Raw genomic sequence first — 18,226 nt, forward strand, 5'->3', positions numbered from 1 at the left:
TAAACGTAATGAAGTACAGGAATAGAGAGAGTGACTACAATACGCTCTCGACCTGATAACGTGAGTACAAGACACTCTCCACCTGATAACGTGTTAGTAGAAGGTAACAGGTCTACAGTCCCACCGTACCCTTCATCATTCCCCATTCACCATCGCGCGATACCCTGGCACACACTGGCAACATATCAATGGGGTGCCTTACCGTCGTCTAGAGGAGACGTCTTCGCAGCAATATTTTCCCTCCTGCGCATTCAGTCGCCGACGCGACAGCGTTCACGGGGCCGTTCCAGCTGCGGAAGACATTCGATTCATCGGGCCAATTCAGCAACAGGGCCGTGGACACACAGGGGGCAGAAGAGAGACATTGTTAGTGGACAAGAAATATGCAGTGGCAAGTGGCGAGTGCCGCATGGATGTCAAGTTGTCATGCACAATTCAGCTATTACTTACGGTCCAGCTAGTCCTGGTTCCTCCTCGTTCGTCTTCCTGCACGTCTGCACTTCTCCTTCCCCACCGTTGGCTTTGCGGTACGAGGGTGCCGGAAGGAATTCCCACCATGTATCCATGTACATGAAGTCCCACCATGACTCTCCATGTACATGTCCACGGCCACGTCAGCAGTTTGTATAGTACCGGAAGGAGTTCCCACGATGTCCGAAGGCCTAGAGCGGACGTCTTTGCAGCAATTCTTTTCGCCCTGCGCATTCAGTTCGCCGACGATGTCTCCAAAGGCAAAGGCCTAGAGCCTAGTAGAGGGGACGTCTTTGCAGCAATTCTTTTCACCCTAGTACCCTGCACATTCACTCCGCCGACACGACAGCGTTTACGGGGCCGTTCCAGGTGCAAAAGGTCCACGTCAGCAGTTCTCAACTATTTCGCGTACGGGATAGTCGCCGCGACAGCGTTTAAGGGGTCGTTCCAGGTGCAAAAGGTATCCATCAATGGCACTTTGCAGTAGGGGGTACGGAAAAGGGACCTCCTCGTTCGACTTCGTCGACTTCTGCAGTTCTCCTTCCCGTCAGGGGTACCGAAAGGGGCCTCCTCGCAGTTGTCCTTGCCGTCAGGTCCACGTCATGCAATTCTCAACTATTTCGCGTACGGGATAGTCGTCTTTGTCGTACGCGACATCGGCGTTTACCGAGTGGCATTGGCACAAAGCAGACCGTTGACGGGGTCACGTGTCAAAAAAGTATCAACAACGTGTCGACTACGTGTCGACCACGTGTATAGCGGTACACTCAGCGGTACACTAATTCTCGTGCCATTCTCGTGTCACAAAACTGGAACATCGAGTACCAGTATGGAAAGGCTTCAGACAGGAAGCCTTTCCAATAAGAACTGATGGAATTGTCTTTTTCCGTTGATTGGCCACATCACTGTATTGCAAAAACGTTTCAATCGGTTTGAATATTATGAGTTAGGCAAAAGTATTTGCAGAATTTATTGCGGATTGTTATTTCTCTAATAATCATCTACTTTTGTTTTGCTCCTTCTTTAATTTTTATCTCCTTCTATTGTAAATCAACAAATTTTGGCCGATGAGAAATAGAAACCTCTCGATTAGAGAGGTTAAGATGCACGTTATTTCCGACGTGACGCGCAGTTTCACGTCAAATTTGAAATCGATCGGTATTTTTGCTCTCACATGCATCCATTGCTCAATCATGCATCATTTGCCTATATGACAAACGTTGGCCTGCGATTTACTTTGGCCGGTTGGTACCAAGCGGCGAAATCAGCGAAATTAAATCGCCAGCGAACATTAGTTGATTTTAATACAGGAATCGGACTTTCTGGCCTTTTGGTAGTAATACATGTACATAATCATTGACCTGTTGAGCCAATGACGACGCAGAATGCATGGTTGCCTGTGGAGCACATTACATAACTTTACAGTCTCCTAAAATACGTATCCTGTCCGACGGCAAAAGAGGCTGCAGATTTAGTTTTTCTGCGCGTCGACGGGATGTCTGCGACGCGAAAGTTCAGCTCGCGTTATTTGGCTCGCACGTCGAAAAAATAAACGCGAGTGACCTGCTGCTCACGTCGAAATTTGGACATTACATAACTTTACAGTCTCCTATATAAATACGTATCCTGTTCGACGGCAAAAGAGGCTGCAGATTTAGTTTTTCTGTGCGTTGACGGGATGTCTGTCCTGACGTTTACTGGGACCGGCGCTGACTCTGCCGATCACGGACGTTCTGGACTCGACGGGATGTCTGTCCTGACGTTTCCTTGGACCGGCTTAGCCTGTGCCGATCACGGGCGTTCTGGACTTAACGGGATTTCACTCCTGACGTTGCCTGGGACCGGCGGACTCTGCCGATCACGGGCGTTCTGGAGTCGACGGGATCTCTCTTCCGACGTTTCCTGTGACCGGCACTGAATCGCTCGTTCACGCTTATTTTCGAGACGACGGGATCTCTCTTCCAAAGTATGTTTATGCTGACGCATCCTATCACCTAATCGGCGTCTATTCTAATTTAATTTCCTCCTCGTCTCCCTATTTCTTTCCAAATCCCCCTCTACATCAGGGAGTCGTATGCATAATACGACGAATATTGGTACGGTACGGGACAGATACAGGAGCCCTCAAATATTGTGGACAGCTGTTATGTACAATCCTGTAGAGCCTTTGTAGTCACAGATACGGGACAGATACGGGACAGATACGGGATAGCGCCAGGCGTGACACAAACAAACAAACAAACAAACAAACACACACACAAATACCAAACGAGAGAGCTTGGAAGCTCAGGGCCCTGCGCTATGTTTTGTTGCCTAGCTCCTCGTGCATGTTGTTAGAACTGATGGAAATGCTTTTTCCTTTGATTAGCTACATCATTGTATTGCAAAAACGTTTCAATGAGATACTGAAGTAACGTCTTCTGCATAGCTATGGGACCGGCGCTGACTCTGCCGATCACGGGCGTTCTGGAGTCGACGGGATGTCTGTCCTGACGTTTCCTGGGACCGGCGCTGACTCTGCCGATCACGGGCGTTTATCTTCTTCTTATTATTATTATTATACTGACGGCAACTAACATCCATTCTGATTGCATTTACTCGTGTCCCTACTTCGTAGTTCTTTCCAGAAAATCTCCCCATACAGCAGGGAGTCGTTTACATAATATGACTCCCTGCTATACATCTACATGACTGTATATACGGTAAAATTATTATGCTATCGGCCTACATGCGATTCCCGGGCTGGTCGACAGCCGGCCCAGCCAGCCTGTTAGTGGGATCTCGGCCTCGCACACAAATCCACACAAAATGTTACTGCACTGAATGCATTCCCCCGATACACTTCGCATATATACTCATTCTCTTGATGGTACCGTACTCTTGATGGTACGGGACAGGTACGGGATAGCGTCAGGTATGTCGATGGCACAAACAAACAAAAATATTGTGACCAGCTGTCTATGCTGGTACGGTACGGTACGGGACAGATACGGGATAGCAAAAGGCGTGACACAAACAAACAAACAAACAAACACCAAATTAAAGCTGTGTGGACCCTGGCTAGCGCCAGACGTTACTGAAGTAACGTCTTCTGCATAGCTACGGGAATAAAGTTATTAGTATTACCACAATGTTACGCTTGAGGTCTTGTAGCTGGCGGTGAATAGCACGGCGGAATTGCAGCAAACTGTTCTTGGAGTACGAAAGCTTGTTGATCTGCCTAATTTCCACATACGCATGCTTTAGGATTGAGGCAAGGTTGGTAGCTGAGATGGGTTTCAGATCACATTTTTTCTTATAGACTGTACACCAAACATCCGAGACACGTTGGTGGCTCGCTTCGTGTTGGTTGAAACACGGCTTTCTCGGATTCTGTCGATCTCATCCTCCGACACTTGCACAAATCGTTGAGACGTTTCTTCTACAATACTTGGCTCGGATGTTACACGTTTTTCCGTGGTGATCTTCTCCAGTACTTCGCCATTCGACAAAGTTGCAGTTGCGGTTGATGATAAAGAAAAATCAGACACTTCGGCTAGTTCGCTGGGTGATAAAAAATTGAAATAATTTGCAGCAGCCTCTAAAAGCTCTTGATCTTCCAAGTCACCTTCACAAACGCCCAAATCAAAGCTAGCCATTTTTCTCACGAGGACACGATAAGGACAAGCTTTAGAAGAAGAATGGTAAGTTTCTGTTTGTGCTTACCCTCGGCCTTGTCATTCTTCATGGTAGGTCAACTTGGATGCGTACTATAGATGGAATTGCATATGTAAGGCGCCGGTCACACATGCAGGCGGCGACACCGCTTTTGCGGCTGCCTCCAACACGCTGGCAGTGGGCGCTTTTGCGGCTCTTTTCTGCCGGCGGTCACACATGCAAAGGCTTTGGTACGCACGCAGCTTCACGGGTCTCCACAGGTGTCGTAAAACTTTTCTCTGAAAAAGACTGTAGCCTCAAAATTCCTTTCCTGCGCTGGTATGGATCGCAGAAACGCCCAGAATCGCCGACTACGTCGTGACCAGCGACTGCGGAGAGCTATGGAGATTGCCTCAATATTCATGTTGTTCAATTTCTCTTCGTTTGAATCTTGCGGAAGCTCCTTGAGCATCGGTGGACGCCTGAGTCGAGTCCCATGTCGGATGGTTGACCTCGAAATAGAGGGAGAGGAGCAGTTGCTCTTGGTCAGCAGTCCACTTCATGACGAGAGATGAAAAACTAATTTTTCCAAGATCCAAGAGATCCAACAACGACAACGCCGCAAAAGTTGCACTACCGCTTTTGTGTTTCGCCACCAATTTTTTGGTTGTGGCGCTTTTGAGATTGCCGCCGTGGCGCCAGTGGCGCCAGGCGCAGTATCCATGGTGATCCGGGGATATCCCAACTTTTGTGGTGCAGCTTTCGTGGTGTCGCAAAAGCGCCATGCATGTGTGACCGGCGCCTAAGGAATTCATTGTTGTCACTAGCCCCTCCACATAGACCCCCTCCCACAATCCCAAGCCAGCTGGCCGAAGGAGGGCTGGGGGGGGCTGGCGACGGCAGTGAAATCCTAAATATGCAGTTTCAGCTACAGTACGCATTCGAGTATGTGAGTACCAATGGGTACTGTACTAGGTACGCAGCCGGGTGTGATATGGAGCAGCAGGGGTGATATGGAGCAGCAGGGGTGATATGGAGCAGCAGGGGTGATATGGAGCAGCAGGGGTTATATCGGCCTTTATCGCCTTCTTAGTATTTGACCCCACTAATTTCCCTGATGCCTAAGCGGTCAAATATATCGCGTATTTGACTGCTTAGTCAAATACACGATATATTTGACTACTTATATTTGACTCCTTAGAACTTTAGACTTAGAAATTTTCTCTCCAACTTAGAAAAAGAAACTTTTGAAGAAAGCAGAAATACACAAGATGGGATTTGAACCCACAACCTTGTGAATCTCAGTCACTCTTCCTTACCACCCAGCCACTGTACTACCGATGCTGAACCTAGTTTAAACAATGATCTTGGCTTTCAATGCAGTACAATGCGGTATAGGCTATAGTATAATACTAGAATTACAAGGATATGTCGTATATGAAGAGAAACTATTGCGTGGAGAACACGATAAATAGATTATAGACCTCATAGTTGGTCTATACAGGATATATAGACCTCGTAAAAGACCTCGGGGACCTCGGTCTTTTACTCGGTCTATATATCCTGTATAGACCTCCTAACCGGTCTATAATCTATACATATCACCCGCCTAGGAAGGGCAGTGATTGGCCCATTCCTAGGAAACGGTCACCTGATATAACCGATATCCACTGTACTTGGACTTGTACCTTGTGGTGTTGCAGCATGATGGGTGCGTACGGTATTACTGTAGGACTTCGCAGCTGGAGCTGCATGGAGGTCCCATACCCACGTTTTGTTGGGATGTGTACGTGGGTACGGTGTGTGGTAAGGGGTCGGGGATGGAAGACTTCTGTTGACGAAGCTCTACTACTGTACATTGTACTTCACGCCTCAGCTCTTGGATTTCCAATTTCAGGGCCAACATTGTGCTGTAGGTGTTGGCGGATAATGCTCGGTAATATGGGATATAATGCTCTCAGTAATGCTCCACAAAAGGCCATAATATTATAATGCTCCAAATAATGCTGATAATGCTCCGCCGGATTGAATATAAACACCTGAACCTTCCGGTATTGGGCTAAGAAAAACGCTATAATATTGCACCCATGCTATGATAAACACATAATACAATATCAGGTAAACATGTACGCTAGATACAAACCCACACAGTCATACGCACAATCTGGATCCGCCTCAGAAACTCGGCTGAACTAACGGCCTCAGTAAGACCGGTGCCAGCTAGACACCAAGCCGTTTCTGATACGCCAAGAAGGACTCCTTGACCAGCTTCTGCCTCTGAGTTTCCCTCTCCAAACGGGACTTTCCTTGTTTGTGTCTCGCGGTAGCAATATGGGACATGATTATACTCTTCTTCCCTGACAATGTTGTATGGCATGCCAGGCACACTAACTTGCCGCAGTCGCTTTTGAGCGGCTCATCTGGGAACTCCCGCACCCGTGTTTCGGCACTGATGGCCACTTCAGTGCTCTGTCCATGAGCTACTCGCGTCCTTTTGGAAACATTTTCAGACTTGGCAATAGCTGTTTTCTGAAAAGACCGCTTCCTCGCTATCGCGGCAGGATCTGCAGTTTCCAACTCGACGACGTCACTATCATCAGAGGACTCCGCCAAAAGCTCATCTGGAGAAAGCCCAGCTTCCTCCTAATCCCAAGAACGGCATCGCGGCGAGTCAGCCATCAGCGTTGGCTGCTAGTTAGCTGGTCTTACACAATGGTCAATGTCCGGTGAAAGTCCAGCGTTACTCTAGTCTTCGACAAAAACATGGACTCTTGCTTCGATGAAGAATGTTTTTTGTAATATTGTGGACGGTAACCATTGGTAACCGGGCAAGGTCTGGAATGTGTGCGTGTGCGCACCTCCACCGTTCCATGCCGGCTCACATTTGTTTCGTTGGTTCGGCGTTGTTACCATGGTTACCTGGATCTTCAAAAAGTAAGTAGCTGGCCGAAGATAGACTTCCAGGACCGGAAGTTTCTGCGAGAGTTTCCACACTGTGCTGGACCACAGCTAGCTACAGTGCTGGCAACTGAAATCCGACCCCCCGGCCGGCGCGCCGCCCCGGGGGGTCGGATTTCAGTTGCCAGCACTGTACTAAGCTAGTACTGTACAATGTCATGCAAGAGTTCATAACCCCCAAGACTCAAGAGTGTGCAACAGGCATAGACCCAGCGCTCGGCGAAATTCCTACATTACGTCATGCGCAGCTTGTCATCCGAGGTAAATTTGGGTTCTTTGCGATTTCTGGAAACGATACCCTGAACCGCTCCTAAATCAAGGCTGTAGTCTCGACTTTTCGAAGCTTGTTTTTGAAGACATTTCGGACGTACATGTACAAGTCTTACTTTCTCAAAAACAAACTCTATCTCCAAGAATCCATGGACATCGCGACAGGAAGAAGTGGTTTTTAACGTGATTTTTAGGACTTTTTTGGACTTGGAGCAAAATTCTGCACACTTTCGCGTGTTTCCATGATACGACAAGTTGCGCACGGTCTGCTCACATTCAAATACAGTGCTGCCAACAAATGACAGCGTGCAACAAAAAAAATCTTTCCTTGCAAGGGCACATTTTCGGCCATAACTCTTGAACGGCTGGTCAGATCGGGACACAATTTTCAGAGCATTTGCAGCTATTCATGCTTTTCAACTGACTTAGCACTCAATATGAATTTACAAATTCGATTTTCAGCGAATTTTTGGGTAGTCTGCCACCTTAAGGCCGTTAAGGGGGCAGCCTACCCATAAATTTCATATGGCATTCAATTGACCGTAACTTTGGTGTTTCTCAATGGATTTGAGTGAAATTTTGACCACACACTCCTGCCACTATGCTGGCCCTCAGGACATGATTTACAAGTTCTTGCGCCTCACTGACAGGCTTTCCAGGCCGGAAAAACCCAATCTAGGATTGCGATACGAAATTGACTTGGTGAAGCAGCAAGGCGGACCGATACGTACGTTCAAATTTCTCCAAAACCTGACTGCGTGTAGGCGTCAAGAACTGTGCTTGTCTGATGACACAACCACCCGTTTTATTTTGGTTTTTCACCATAGAGATGCGTAGACGTAAACGGGAGTCGGAGAACGTACGCGTAGTTTGATGACTGCCTAACATGGAGGTAGACACAGCGCTTTGTACCGTGGTGTGATGAGAAGTTTCTCTTGTACCAGGCCACCAAGTTGCACCAACTTGAGGGTGCGGTCATAAGCCTCACAAGTGACGACCAATGCCTGATATTTGTATTTGTATGGGGCGAACCTCGAGGGCCTCGTCGAAGCTGCATGAGGAAAGCTGTAGCGTTGTCCGTGGTTTGTTCTTATCAGAGAGTAGTACATGTACTACCTGACACTATGTACTGTAGTATACTACATGTACTACCTGACACTAGCCATTGGCGGACTACTAGTATGCTCGGCCAATCGTCAAATTATGCTTTTGATTATGCCACAATTATGCCAACAAATATGCTGAATTATGCTCGGTTCCACTATGTATTCACGCTGTACATAGAGGATTGAGAAACCACGCGTACACACACGGCCATGTCCTAAGCATAATTTTTGTCTAAACCGAAAGATTATGCCGACCTTACACGTTGGAATATTATGCTGGAGCATAATTTTGGACGAGATCCCAAGATTATGCCAAATATTATGCCGGCATAACCCGCCAAGGGCTATGACAAGGAGTCGTAACTGGGATATTTAAAAAAACACATCTGCAGGCTTTCTGACAAAGCTGTATTACCGGTATGCCTCTAAGCATAATGTTTGTCTAAACCGAAAGATTATGCCGACCCAACACGTTGGAATCCGTATGTTATGCCGGAGCATAATTTTTTGACGAAATCCCAAGATTATGCCAAATATTATGCCGGCATAATCCGCCAAGGGCTACCTGACACAATGTGCAGTAGATGATTTCGATCTGATTTGTATGCAATGCAATTCAATTGGTGTACCCCCCCAGTCTGGTTGCATATTTTTTGGCATAATCATCTATTCCTCAAGAAGACTACATTTCTTTTCTGCAGCAGCAGTTAAACTGTAGGCTTTCCGGAGGTGATTGTGAGAACTGCATGGCTGCTACGAAGAGTCCAGTACAGTACTTTTGTTACCACTAGCATGTCAACGCCATCTAGTACCAGGGCCAATAGGCTGGGCTTTGCGCAAGCCAAACCACTGGCACTGAGTTGGACCAGCTTGTGCTGGAACAGTTCCGCCATTTTCACAAGGAGCTCAGATGTGCTGAAGCAGTTGGTGGGCAGCAGCCAGCTGTACTCGAACTCGTAATCGTATACAGCTGTGGCTGCTCGGTTCTGGAGAACCTTAGCCTGGAGCCACTGAGCCTGAAGCTGTTCATGCCTGTACTGCTGTAGTGCCGTGAAGAATCCATGCTGGTCTCGGAGTGACCTACACGACGTCGCATCTCCATTATAATGATGCCGATAGGCACTTTGTATTGTGCATGGAGCGAGTGAGTGAGTGAGTCGGATTGCCAGATTAGCCCAGGAAGGAACACACGTGCTGCTAATATAATAATATTATTACACATTACACACCACGTCACATACTTCCACCTTGCGCACAACAACAAAGACCGAAGCGAGGGCGACCTAGAAAACAACCATTAACCACACAACCCGCGGATCCTGGCTCACAGACTCTGCTTGCTCCGCCGTCGCTGGTGGCGGTCGTGGAGGAGAGTGGGCGTGGTGGCTCATCGGGCCGGCTTGTGTCGCCGCCTTTGCTCCTGCCGTCGGTGGTTCCTTTGTCAGTGCCCCCGGCGGCTTTGGTTGAGGGCTTGAGGCGGTGCCACTTGCGGTCCCGATCCCACTGCCTCCTCCTGATCCTCCGCCGTCGGCTCTTGCGGCGGTGGAGCTTGCCAGTGACAAACCGCGAGCAACACCGACAGTGGCATTAACACTACAATTGCCGACTCAAAAAGACCTACCTTGCGTATCAACAGCTCCCACACCAACACCAAGAACGCAATCTCAAATTCTCCCCATTGTCGTTTGGAAAGCCGGTGCTTCCCTCTTGGATGCACATGTTTCTTTTCTCCTATGTATCGGCGCACAGGAGTAACGATGATTCCGAGACCTTTGGTCGGAGGAGTTACTTTTGCCCCGCCCCCACTTCCATCCAATATGCCACCGCCCCCGCTGTGCAGCATCTGATGGTTCTGTGGTACTCAGTGAAAAAAAAAACAGAAAAAACAGCAACCACAACTAATCCACCATCCAAGCTTTACGCCCACTATTGAAAGACCAAGACGATCAACAGCCAACTACAACAGAAGCTACGCACTCAAAGGACAAGGGCCAAAGGAGTGACATGGCAGCAGGGTGACGATCTCCAACAGCCCACTGCCTCCCTCCAAGGGTCCCTCAACAGTCTTGAGGAGTGGGGCCGCAAGTGGCGTATCTGCTTTGAGCCAGCCAAGACACAGCGCATGACTCTACATCGCAAGCACGCCCCCCCCCCCCCCCGCCCCTGCACTCCACCAGTCACCTTTGGAAGTGAAGCACTCCCGGAGACAGATACCCTGAAGCTGCTGGGAGTCATGCTCGACCCTACTCTCTCCTACAGAGCGCACACTCGCAGTGTTGCACTGCGCGCCTCCCAAAGGCTGGGTTTTCTACGAAAGGCAGCACCCATCCTGGACGACCATGGTCGAGTGGCAGTCTACAAGGGATTCGTGCGACCCCTACTTGAATATGCCCCACTGGCATGGTCGAGCGCAGCCGCAACTAACATGGCCCAGCTGGATAAGGTTCAGCAACGTGCCCTGCATTTCCTGGGACCTGGAACCATCCGCCAAAGTCTTCAGCTTCGCCGAATGGTGGCAGCCCTGTCATACTTTTACAAGCTGCACTACATTCCAGGGCCTTCCCAGGTAAAGGCCATGCTGCCACCAACCAAGCCCCCTGCCGTAGCTAGCATGTGCACCCGGCAAAAACGTCAGACGCACCATGGCTTCCAGCTGAAGTGGACACCCCCTCGCACAGCCCCTGACTACCTCCTGCGATGCTTCCCCTTCTTCGCCATCACACCCTGGAACAACCTGCCGGCGGACCTCCTGCTTCACGAACCTCATTCAAGACGCCTCCAAACCTTCAAGGTGAACGCCAGTATGTAAGGATCTAATCCGAAAGAGATGGCTGTGGTCCACACAGTACCTGTGACGATGATAATTGAGACCCATTTAGTATTAATTTGACCTTTCTACTAGTACTTTGCTTGTTATGATTACTGTTTTCTTTTTTCTTTTTCAAAATGTTACGAGTTATGACAAACTGTCCACCAACGTAACCAGATCTTATACTTTCTTCATCATAACTATATTGGCTCACCATCCGAGTTCAAAATTTTCTTTTTCCCTTTTGGTTTAGTTATTACACGTATTATTTGGTGCAACACTAGCGCCCCTTTCTCGCACCAAATTATTATTTTTGCTACTTGACCATGCAACCCCCCCCCCCCTTTTTCGATGCCAGGTTGCAACGCTAACGCCGAGACCCCTGGTTGGTCGAGTTGTTCCCTGTACATCAGCACGTCGTCCCTACATCCCCTGTGTCTTGTTCTGTGTTTGTCTCCACACGTCTCTTGTAGGGCTGTGTTCCCAATAAAAATAAATAAATAAAATAAAATAATAAAGGGTGATGGCCGAGTCAAGTTCAATAGACCGGGTCAGGCGGGATAGACGAGACAGAGAGAGAGCGCAGAGGAAGCGGATGATGGAACGGACGGCGAAGGCAGCAGTGAGTCGGAGGGCGATGATGGGAGTGATCGTGCGAGTGAGAATGTTAGTGTTGTGCGTAGGTTTCGTGGTAGCAAGTCTTCAGTGTACAATCATCTGCTAGCTAGTCCTGATTGTTGCAATTCGTATTCCGACTCTTCTTTCACTGTATTGTGCCGTGGTCGTCATGGTTATGGACTACAGTTAAAAGTTTTGGAAGCTATCTATCAGCGTCTGTACAAGCCTAATTTGTGTGTACAGAAAGATAGTATAATTGGGTTGAAATTGTTCAAGTAACGTGTCGTGTTTGGTGCGGCCAAGCTTGGCCGTTAATGTTCTAGGTGGAATGTACTGCTGTTAGGTGTTATCACTTTGTCCTTCCTTCTTTCTTTCTCTTGTTTGTTCATTTTTCCATTTGCAAGTTTATTGTTAGCACACGCATTCGTTATTGCTCTCGTTTTCATTGCTAAAATTCACACTTGTAAATTTTCACTGCTGTTGTTCTTAGTGTTATTTCTCTAACTTAGATTTATAATGTTCAATTTTGTTTCAGTGTCCTTTAGTACAACGACGATAATCGATTCCTGATGAGTGTTGTACGAAAACTTGTTGTTGTTTCTTTATTTTACTTCACCATATGAACAGGCAAGACTGCCTTCTCACCGGGGCTATTGGCCCACGGCTCTCACAATTATGATGAAAATGTTTAAAATGTGTATGAAGAAGAAAGGAACGGAAAAGAAGATGAAAGGAAAGGAAAGAAAACAGTAGGTATCAATTTTATGAAGGGGAGGGGGTATGAAATGGGTATTATCATAGTTGATGAGAGAAGTATGATATCCAATATTCTTGTTCTATAGACTATTTAGTACGGGCTTTTCTTGAGAGTCATGCATGGGCAAGGCAGGATTCAGTGGCGTGTCCAGGATTTGGCCGAGGGGGGGGGGGGGGGGGTTGCGGCCGGGATCAAGGCGGGATGGGGTGGGGGTAGATGACATCATGCTACTGTCCCAGGTCAGCCATTTTGAAAACCGATGTCAAGAAGCTCCTCCTGTAGCCCCCTTCTTCAACAGTTATTCACCCGAACGGCCCCAGAGACTGTTCCGGAGGATCGGCGCACCACACGGGGACAAGTGTCGAACTTGCTTCAAATTCCCTTTCTTCGTGGGCCTGCGGGACGATCGACCATGATGTTTCGGGGAAGCATTCTCTGGAACGCTCTTCCCTCTGATTTTAGAGTGATACGTGTCCCTGGTCCCTTCCGAAAAGCTCTTTCTGCCATTGATATACTTACTTTGTGAATATCCTCGTTAAACTTTTATTATCTGCCATAAATTCCAACCTTCTCATCTATCAATCATTTGTGCATGCATGTCTATAAAATCAACCACGTGTTCCTGACTCCATGAGATTGTCTTTCTATTCTTTGACTCCATGAAATTATTGTCTTTCTATTTCTGACTCCATGAAATTGTCTTTTATAATTTTTTCCTTTTCTTCTTTTGGTCCTTTCTGTCTTATATTATTATTATCATTTCTTGTTTTCCCTTGCATATCATCCCTTCATCAGTCTGTGAGAACCTGTCCTATGGGCAGGTGAGAAGGCATCTCTGCCTGTTCATTTGGTGAAGTAAAGTAAACAACAACAACAACAACAACAACAAGCCGTAAATCTCACACACCACGAGCAGTATTTCTGTAAACGCAGCAACAATGTACATTGTAAACTTCAAATTTGCCGTTATGTGAGCGAATCAAGTGCAATTATTTATGCGAGTCCAACAATTTCTCACCGCTCTCAAAGAGTCGAAGCATCCTTTACATAGGCAGCGGTACTTGCCACTGTGCGCTGTTCTTCATGTTCTGGCTGCTCGCTGACAACAGGTTCTTCCACGTCTGGCGGAGTGTGACTGTCAGTCCGCTCCGAAAGTTCAACTGGAATAACAGCGACTTCATCACTCCCACTGTTTCCTGTTGGAGCGGCAGCAGGAGTTGCGCCGCCACAGGAACGCTTTACAAAAATTCCAGGCTCTGCTGGCTAGAGCTTGGCCTTTTGGGATGTCCCTGAGACATCGAAGAAAAGCCTTAGAGTCAACCAAAACACGATTCGAACGAGGATGATCGCCTGAGCCCTCGGCATTCGAATCGTGTTTTGGTTGACTCGATCGAAGACTTTTCTTCGATGTTTGTACCGTTGAAGACGCGTCGAGCACGTCCCAGCAGGGATCACACTTTATTGCATTTCACGTGAGGGTTGCCTGTACTACAGCCAATGAGCGCTCTTGCTCAGCGGTCTATATTTCTCGGTATTGCCCGGCAAGTTATTGCCCGATCAGTTACATGTACGCGCATGCGGACTGTCATTCTTGTACTTTGTGGTTCGTGATCAGATCAAGTAAATTTTAGTTGCTACAGTTCGGAGTTTCAAATTTGAAACACAAAACAGCAATTATCACCCACACGCACATCAAGCAAGTGGAAGTTGGGGTTGCCGAGCTGCTGCGGCTGGATCATATCAAGTGTTTTGTAACAGAATTTGTAATCAGCGAATTGTTTGCAACAATGCATTTATACCTGGCGGCCCCGCAAAGCGGGATTGTAGAAAATTCTGTAACAATGCTGGTAGATGGCAGGCAGTGCAAGAGATTAAGGCCAATGATCCTAACTAATGCTGCTGTGCCCTTGTGGGGCACGGCTATGCGCAGGTAGTCAAATGACTGCTGGGACCGGACGGTCCTGCTGTATGCTGGGGCCAATTGGCCCGGCTGCTGGACACAATGTGTCTATGCTGGGACCATGTGGTCCTAACTAATGCTGCTGTGCCCATGTGGGGCACGGCTGTGCGCAGGTAGTCAAATGACTGCTGGGACCGGACGGTCCTGCTGTATGCTGGGGCCAATTGGCCCGGCTGCTGGACACAATGTGTCTATGCTGGGACCATGTGGTCCTAACTAATGCTGCTGTGCCCATGTGGGGCACGGCTGTGCGCAGGTAGTCAAATGACTGCTGGGACCGGACGGTCCTGCTGTATGCTGGGGCCAATTGGCCCGGCTGCTGGACACAATGTGTCTATGCTGGGACCAGCTGGTCCTGCTGGGACCATGTGGTCCTGCTGCTGGGCAGCGCGTGCCGCCAGTGCTTGAAAGCTCATGCAGAGAATTGTTCCAAAATGAATTCAGCTGAGGGGCTTTGCTTGCTTCCCCCCTTTCTGGAGGCGCTAGAACTTAGAAGTGGGTTGTGGTGGGCGGGAGAAAATTCGCACAACACTGCTGATATTGCAAGCCAAGGTGCTCAAACAAATTTGTTTGCATAGAAAGGTCTCGCTGCTGTTCTCTGCCAGCAAGGCTGCGAGTCCCACGCTGGCGCATGTGCCATTTTCCCACGCTTGGGGACGATGTACGATGACAGCCGGCGTTGCGGACTGCCTGCGAGGCGCTGGCCGCGAGTGCTTCTGTGGCATGATAACTTTGGTTTGCCCGTTGCAAACCTACATTTATCACCCACACGCACATCAAGCAAGTGGAAGTTGGGGTTGCCGAGCTGCTGCGGCTGGATCATATCAAGTGTTTTGTAACAGAATTTGTAATCAGCGAATTGTTTGCAACAATGCATTTATACCTGGCGGCCCCGCAAAGCGGGATTGTAGAAAATTCTGTAACAATGCTGGTAGATGGCAGGCAGTGCAAGAGATTAAGGCCAATGATCCTAACTAATGCTGCTGTGCCCTTGTGGGGCACGGCTGTGCGCAGGTAGTCAAATGACTGCTGGGACCGGACGGTCCTGCTGTATGCTGGGGCCAATTGGCCCGGCTGCTGGACACAATGTGTCTATGCTGGGACCATGTGGTCCTAACTAATGCTGCTGTGCCCATGTGGGGCACGGCTGTGCGCAGGTAGTCAAATGACTGCTGGGACCGGACGGTCCTGCTGTATGCTGGGGCCAATTGGCCCGGCTGCTGGACACAATGTGTCTATGCTGGGACCATGTGGTCCTAACTAATGCTGCTGTGCCCATGTGGGGCACAGCTGTGCGCAGGTAGTCAAATGACTGCTGGGACCGGACGGTCCTGCTGTATGCTGGGGCCAATTGGCCCGGCTGCTGGACACAATGTGTCTATGCTGGGACCAGCTGGTCCTGCTGGGACCATGTGGTCCTGCTCTGCTGCTGGGCAGCGCGTGCCGCCAGTGCTTGAAAGCTCATGCAGAGAATTGTTCCAAAATGAATTCAGCTGAGGGGCTTTGCTTGCTTCCCCAAGAAGAGTCAGTGGTTAGTGGCAACCCCGCTTATACACACTGCTCTTAGCCATATTTTCTTTCTTGCTTTCTTTCCGCGGTTGAGTAAACGCTGTGCTACATGCATGCAGATAGGCTTAGCAGTGACAGTGCGCAACACAATGCGTTAAAGAGTTTGAGTATGTGGTCCAGGCTGGAGCAGAGATCCTTAATCGGACAAGCTGCTGAGAGGTCATATTCTCACATAAGGGGGTGCAGAGTGCTTAGAGTATTTTGGGCAGGATTGATACAAAAACAGTGCCCAGCAGCACGCGCATGCACACATGGCAGTGTAGCCGGCTCATTGCTGGCCAGTAGGCAGGCCAGCCGGCACACGGAGGTACGTTTTGTACATGTCACTAGCCCAGCGGCCGGCCTTCTGGAGCTGCCAAGCTGAGGCATTCCTTCCGGCCATTGCAGTAGCCCCGCCAATCCTGAGGGAGTGACTGCTAACACCCGGATCTAGGGCTCTCGTCATCCAGTAGTTCACATCTTTGACTGTGAAATATTGCCCACTTCGGAATATGAACAGCGGTGACGTCGTTGGCGTTGCGTGGCGGATAGCGTGGTACTTGTGCGTTGCTTGGACAGGGCAGAGCTGGCTGCCGGACCATGGCTGCAAGATGACTTACCCCCAGTGCCACATTGGGAGGTCTTCGTTATCCCGAGTCGTATGCTGATCTGAGTCCCAGTGAGTGAGACTTGACCCAGGGTCAGAGTGCGGCCATTCGAAGCGGAGCGGGGAGAGGCGGCAGTATCCTCGCTCACTATGAGCAATCCCGCAAAGGCTGTCATGAAGGTGGCCCAGAGCATGCACCTGTCCGATTCGCAGTAGTGGGAGCGCTGGATCACGGTCAAGAGCTGCTGCAGGTCTGATTGGGTGATAGCCTGGCGTTGACATTGTGTCGGTGCTGCTTGCTGGCGGTGCTGCCATTGCTGACGCTCCGCTCCCTTCAGGGCTGCTGTAACTCTATCGTGCTGAGTTGTGTGTGACGGCCCACCATGGCAGAGGAGGTAATACCTCACGGCGGATACATATACTCGGATGGTTGCGCTAGATCTGTGACCGGGTACGCAGTGGGTGATGAATGCAAGTAAGTCATTTACCGACGGCCTACTCGGCTGGCATCCCAGTTGTGTACACAGCTTCAGATACGCCCCAGACCCTGGCGGGTATGTGCGGGCAGAACTTGGGGCTACTGAGTCCCTAATTAGGTCGCCGGCCTTTATCAGTAGCGTCTGACGGAGATGATGTGCTCTATTGAAGTAGTCTGTTTGTTGGCGTTGGGCAGCATGATGCGCCCATTGTTCTCCCCATAAAGAGAGCGCAATGGCAATTGGGTAGAGTTCCCGCCAGATAATGCTGCGAAATAGGCCATCCGACTGGTCTGCTGACCATGTGCCATAGAACCACGCTGTGTTGTAAAGCCCTCCGAAACCGACGCCAGGCGTGTCAGTGAAGAGCTGAAGGCTGGGGGACTTGGACCAACTAATGTCTCTGAATAGGGCAATGCCATTCCATGGGAGCGCCGATTCGAGCAACTAGTATGATAGCTCTGCTCGGGACCGCTAGAGCTGAGCTGGCAAATGACTCCGCATGGAGCAAATGACTCCGCATGGAGCCGGCAAATGACTCCGCATGGAGCCGCCAATGACTCTGAGTAGAGCCACCTAATGCTAAATATAAAGGTATGCATGACAGTTGAGAGCATATATTCTCATGGATTGTAAGAATACATTCTCGCGCCACATATATACTGGTACACACAGATTATAGACAGCAATAGCGACAACACGCAAATTGAAGGGTAGTTGGCCGCAGCCAGATGTGAACCGAAGCACGAGTGAGGCATGAAAGCAAGCACTGAGAACAGAGTGTGTCTCAAATGGGAAAGATGTGCATGCGGATAACAGAAATAGGCCATGATGCAGAACCACTTGGGACCGTCAGATTAATTTTCCTGGACCGAGCCAGCCGGGAAAAAACCCTCGCGCCGACGGACGCAGTAGTGAGGGAAAAAACCGGGTGTATAACCCCAATGGCGATTTGGCATCATGTAGGCATGGCAAGCACATATTGGCAAGAGATAAAGAACACGCCCGAT

This window comes from Sycon ciliatum, chromosome 2 (genome assembly GCF_964019385.1).
Source record: "Sycon ciliatum chromosome 2, ocSycCili1.1, whole genome shotgun sequence".
In the NCBI taxonomy this organism is placed as follows: domain Eukaryota; kingdom Metazoa; phylum Porifera; class Calcarea; order Leucosolenida; family Sycettidae; genus Sycon; species Sycon ciliatum.